The sequence below is a fragment of the Musca domestica genome, unplaced genomic scaffold, assembly GCF_030504385.1.
Source record: "Musca domestica strain aabys unplaced genomic scaffold, Musca_domestica.polishedcontigs.V.1.1 1, whole genome shotgun sequence".
NCBI lineage: Eukaryota > Metazoa > Arthropoda > Insecta > Diptera > Muscidae > Musca > Musca domestica.
In genome coordinates, this window is record NW_026712114.1 from 4,719,702 (window position 1) to 4,725,923 (window position 6,222).

Here is a 6,222-nt window from a genome sequence, read left to right on the forward strand (position 1 = left end):
TTTTTTTTCTTTTCTTTTATTTCCATTTGTCGTAAATGTTCTGCTTATCATTTTTGTTTTTTTTTTTTTTCATTAACTTACAATTTCCCTTTTTATTTTTGGATTTGTTGTTGTTGTATTTGTTTTTGGTAAAGAGTTTATTAATGCTTATTTAACTTTCGCTTAATTATTTACGAATTACCTTCATTTGTTTGTTTTTGGTTTTTTCTTTTTTTGTTTTACTTAATTTGTGTTTTAACTGCGGCTGATTTAGTTTGTTGTTGTAATTTTAAAAAACAACAATAAATGTTCGATTTAATGTTTTTGGTTTTTTATTTATTTTTTTTTTCAATCAATTATTGTAGTTGTAGTTTTTTTTTTAATTTCTGTATATTTATATAATGCGATTAATAATATAAATATAAACTGGCCTAGCCCCATCGAAGAATGGGTTTTTGGAGGAGGGGAACTTTGTAACTAATACCATATGATTTGAGTGGGGTAGGGAGGGGGAGAAAGCTTTGATTTAATTTCCTTTTTAAATATTTATAACTGCTCTTGTAAATATTTTGATGTTTATTTTTTAAACTGTGGCTTTTATTGTTAATTAATTTGTGGATATTGTTTTTTATAAATTTTTGTTATAGTTTTTTTTGCTTCTTTCGTCTATAAATTGATTAATTGTTAATTAAGGATAATAATAATTGAAAACATTGTTAACACAGATTATAAAGAGTAAATAAATTTATATAATTTTGTTTACATGGTTTTTGTTTTTTTTTTTTTTTGCATTTTTAATACATTTGTGGTCGTTACATTTAAACAAAGTTTTTTGGAATTGGAATATAAATTGTTATAGTTATTGTTTTACTGTTTTAAATATTTAAAAATATTGATTTTTTTAGATTAATAAAAAATATATCTCAGAAGGGGAGGATAAAAAAACACAAAATCTCTATTGATTTACATTACATACAAACATTGTTATACATAGTTGTTGTTTAGTTATGTATGTATGTCTCTGCGTGTGTATGGGAATGTCAATATTTATTTATCATGGCCATAAATATTTATTATTATTTTTTTTTTTTTTTTTTTTTTTTTGATAATGAAAGCAAAGTGAAATTTATTGCGCCTGACTAAAAATCGTTTATCGTTTTATTTTTTTTTTTTTATTTATTTTTTATTAATAAAAATTGACTTATGTTGTATGTTATTGCTGTTGTTGTTTCCTCATTATCGTGAAAATTAAATTAAATTAAATTCCATCCTAACATAATTTCAATTAAACTCAACATTGGTGATAATATTTCAGCCGTAACTTGTGACCAGGTATTTGTTTTTGCCAACAAAAGAACGTTTCGACATTTTGTCATTTGGTGTCAGCAGCCGCCTTAGTTTGCCGTTGTTTTAATGTAATTAAATTTACAATTAATTAAATTAATTAAACTTGACACATCTGCCACGTGTTTTTTTCCTAACGTAATAGAAAATAAACCTAGGAAAGTGATGAGGCAGAATTTGCATTGCCATAAATATAACATTAAATGGGAAATTAAATAAAAAAAAATAAAATTTAATATTTAAAATTTTTTAAAAAATCTCTTAGGAAAATTAGGGCCTCTACAACAAGGGCTTGCCCATGTAAAGTTTAAATGCTTGGCTTTCCGATACAAAATTTTCCTGAATTGAATTTTTACCTCAACATCTGAGACAAAAGTTACTTGAAATTTCCTTTTAAATCATTTCTGAGTAGATTTTTGCAGGTTCTGGAAAAATCCGTCAGTATGTGATCTTTGGAAAAACATTGTAAGCAAAAAGGGCACATTTATCGAAAAATAAAAATATATAACTAACAAATTATTGACCTCAGTCCAATGATTGATACTCTACACCACTATGGATATTTCCTTCAAATAAACGTTTATAATGGGAATTTATTCTATTAAGATCATCAAAAAAAAAAAAAAAAAAAAAAAGTAAAACAGTATCGGTCGGTTTTGCCGACAGGTATATACCCTCAGCCATTGTTCGATTATTTAAAAATATTATGACTTCTGTTATGAATTTTCAAACTCTTGACCCTCTATGGAGTGGATTTTGAAAGCATGGTGCAATATTGTCCATTTCATATCGGACCTAAATAAATATGATATAAATATTATTATGAATATATATAAGAAAATCGAACATTTTATATCCAATTTATGGGAAATCTTAATTTCCATATTCATCTCAGAGGGACATATATTTACAGCCAGTTCCACGATATCGAAAGAACACGTTCGCACAACTTTTACACGACAAACAGCTGATTTCCGTTCCACTAAAATCTATCAGAACGAAAATTTGCACGAAAATCAAAGCGAACGAAAACGTAAGCATTTCAGTGTAATTTTGCGTTCCACTATCTTTTTTCTTTCGTACGCATGCGAACACAAATGTCAAAATCAGTCACTTGTGTGTTTGCTATCGTATAATAACAATTAAGGAAAATTGTTTTAACATAAACATTGCTTGATTGAAAATGGAAACAAAAATGTAAGTAAAAATAATAAATGCAATTTAATATGTGAACAACAAATATATATTTTTTTTATTTTCTCAATTCCAGCACGAAAAAATCATCAACTACACAGCTGCGGGCACTAGTTGAGTAAATGGAGGAGAATCCTGTGTTCCAATTTTTGGAAGCAGCAGAAGAAGTTTTAAATCAGGGCGGATTTGGGTAGTTCTGCAACCGGGCACCCACTTCTCTTCCATCATATCCAAAAGAGCCCGAAAACTTCCTTCGGCACACGAAAGTTGGCCACAAACCTAGAAAAAATCATTTTTTATTATTTCAAAAATGTAAAAATACAATCATACTTACTGGTTGTTAGGTACTTCAAATAAATTCGAAGCATCTCTTAAATGCCTCCGTGGCACATTTCGAACCTCCTCCATAAAAAATAGGGCTACGGAAATATTCTTTTTTTTTTTATTTTCTAAGAGCACAAATAGTTTGAACACAATCAGTAGAAATTTTATTTTGTTTGTTTATTTACAATTTGTTTGTTTACAACTGAAATGTCAGTTGAGACAGAGCCACTGCTGCTTTTTCGCGTTTAAATTAGACATTTGACGTTTTTTTGCTTTATTTCGCGATTAATTTTTCCAAAAAAATATTTAGCAACACTGAATCACGTAAGGCTATGCGAAAGAAAGAACGAAAGTTAGTGGAACGCATTCTTATACGAAAGTGAGTGAGTAGCCTTCGTTCGCACAAATTTTCTTTCGAGATCGTGGAACAGGCTGTTAGATAGCGCAAGTTATAAAGAATCGCTGAGTTGTTTCGCAATTTACGATAAAAGTATTGAAAATTGTGTCCCTTTGTGGGTGAGGTACCAGAAGGGTTTCGCAGATATATACAGGGTTGAACATATTCGACGGACCCATCTGGCAACGCCATAACTTTTGACAGAGATGTCACATCGCTTAATGACATACCGCGTTTGAAGCGTCAGTCCAAGCAGATTTTTACCATGAAACAATACACGCCACGCGAGCGCTCTGAAATAGTTGAAATTTACATTCAACAGAAGAAGTCAATTGTGAAAACTCAACGTGCTTTTAAAACATTAAAAAATGTGAGAAGTGCGCCTTCTAAGAACACCATTAAGCGTTTATACGAAAAATCGACTGGTAAGGCTCTTTCTAATCCGAAGAGGCCATATAAAAGTCGACCAAGGCGATCGGCCGAGAATATCGCTGTCGTACGAGCCAGTGTTGAGAGGTCCCCAAGAACATCCCAAAAACGCCGTTCTCAGCAGTTGGGCATGGCTCGGTCCACTTTACTACGGATTGATTTGCATTTGTTCCCGTACAAAATTCAATTGACGCAAAGAATGTTGCCTGCGGACAAGCCTCATCTTGTGTTAGCAAAAATGCTTGTATGTGTGAAATTTGAAGAGAGTCGGATTCTTATTTCGATTTCTTTTTGAGCATCTTGTTTTTCGTCGTTTTTCTTTCTGTGCAAAAAAAATATGTATTTTTGAAAATTTCGACCGTTTGTGGGGGAGGTACCAGTAGGATTGAACCGATATTGTCCATCTTAACACCAGACCTTGGGTAAATATAAATATTGGGATGTGTGAAATTTGAAGACAATCGGAATGTTACATCACATTTTATGAGAGTTGTAATTATTCAAAATTTTGACCCTTTGTGGGAGAGGTACTTGATGGAGTGGACCGATATTGTCCATTTTCACACCTGACCTAGCACTGACGTCAATCTTAGGATTTTCAAAGTTGAAGCGAAATCGGATTATACTTTCTCTCTCTCTGTGCAAAAAATATATATTTTTGAAAATTTCGTCCATTTGTGGGGGGGTACCAGAAGGAGTGAACCGATATATTCCATCTTAACACCAGACCTTGGGTAAATATAAATATTGCGATATGTGAAATTTGAAGACAATCGGACTCTTACATCACATTTTATGAGAGTTGTAATTATTTACAATTTTGACCCTTTGTGGGGGAGGTACCAGAAGGAGTGGACCGATATTGTCCATTTTCGCACCAGACCTAGCACTAATGCAAATATTAAGATTTGCAAAGTTGAAGCAAAATCGGATAATCCTTTCTCTCGCTCTCTGTGCAAAAAATATATTTTTTGAAAATTTCGACATTTTGTGGGGGAGGTACCAAAAGAAGTGGACCGATATATTCTATCTTAACACCAGACCTTGGGTTAATATAAATATTGGAATGTGTGAAATTTAAAGACAATTGGACTCTTATCATGAGAGAATTGGACTCATTTTATGAGAGTTGTATTTATTCAAAATTTTGACCATTTGTGGGGGAGGTACTTGATGGTGTGGACCAATATTGTTCATTTTCACACCAGACTTTATGTGCAAAAAAATATATTATTTGAAAATTTTGATCTTTTGTGGGGGAGGTACCAAAAGGAGTGGACCGATGTTGCCCATCTCCGAGCTCGATCTAAATTTGACAAAAATAATTCGATGTACCAAGTTTGGACCCTTCGAGAGTTCTCGTGCGCACCAGCCAGCCAGCCAGACAGACGGACGGACATCGCTAGATCGACTCCAAATTTTCTGAAACGGATTTGGTCCAAAGAGACCTAGGTTCTTAAACCATTACTTCGACTAGGCACGTTTTGATCGAATGATATATACCATCTGTAGCCATTTGGCTGAGGGTATAAAGAAGAAAGACATGATACCACAGTGTGGTGTAGCACATTATTCAAAAGTTTTCGAATTTCAAATGGAATAAGTAAAGTTTGAATTATAAATAAATATTTTAACAAGTTAAAAAGGCCCGGTTGATTTTGCCGACATATACATACCCTTTGTCAGTTTAATAAAATATGTTGGGGAGTGGGTACGAAAAGGATGGGCCATATTAACATCAGACCTCTAATTAAGAAAAATATGTAGATATACCCAGTTTTAGAAGAATCCCCAACTTGTTACGCAAGTTATGAGAAATGGAAATATTAAAAATTGTGACCGTTTGTGAAAAGATACTAGAAGGCATGGACCGATATCTATCATCTTCACAACAGATTTTGTGTTGATGAAATATTGAGATGTTCCGAGTTTGTAAGGAATCGGATGTTCATTTCGTATTTTATGAGCTTAATGGCTATTCACAATTTTGAACTGTTGTAGAGGCGCTACCATAGGTAGTGGACCCGATATATCCCATTTTCACACCAGACCTAGGGTTAATAAAAATGTTGCGATGTGCAAAATCTCTTATTTAATATTTTATAAGAGTTATAATTATTCCAAATTTTGAAGAAGGTACTTGATGAAGTGGGATCGTTGCTCATTTGCCATCATCGCCCTAATAACATGTGATGTATAATTCTCATTGACTTAACTATTGTGGTTACATGATACTGCAGGGGGGCTTGCCTAAATGGTGTGTTACGATTTTGAAATCATTTACTGTCCTCTGACTAACAGGAAGTGTTGGCTGAAAATGAATACATTTTCCACTAGATCTTCGGGATCTCAGTTCTAACCGAAATCTAGAGTAGTAACGTAGAGATAGTCGTAGACCGTTGCATAGTCCGACTAACTAACCTCCGAGCGTCAATGCCGGTTGGCGTTCATCTATTACTCGTAGGCAAGCCGCACATTTGTTAGCCGATCGCTTCTTATCAAAGTTACCGATCATAGCCCAAGCAGCGGAACCTTCTACATCTCGAACATCATCA

The 6,222-nt window shown here is 33.0% G+C and overlaps 1 long non-coding RNA gene across 1 annotated transcript; it reads right to left on the bottom strand.

Annotated features, from left to right (window-relative positions):
* Window positions 1-2,543: 2,543 nt before the first annotated feature.
* On the bottom strand, window positions 2,544-4,655 carry LOC131800607 (uncharacterized). The gene is made up of 2 exons (XR_009341457.1): window positions 2,852-4,655; window positions 2,544-2,796 (listed from the first exon to the last, which is right to left on the bottom strand). It is a non-coding gene; the product is annotated as an uncharacterized LOC131800607 (long non-coding RNA).
* Between the last annotated feature and the right edge of the window lie 1,567 nt (window positions 4,656-6,222).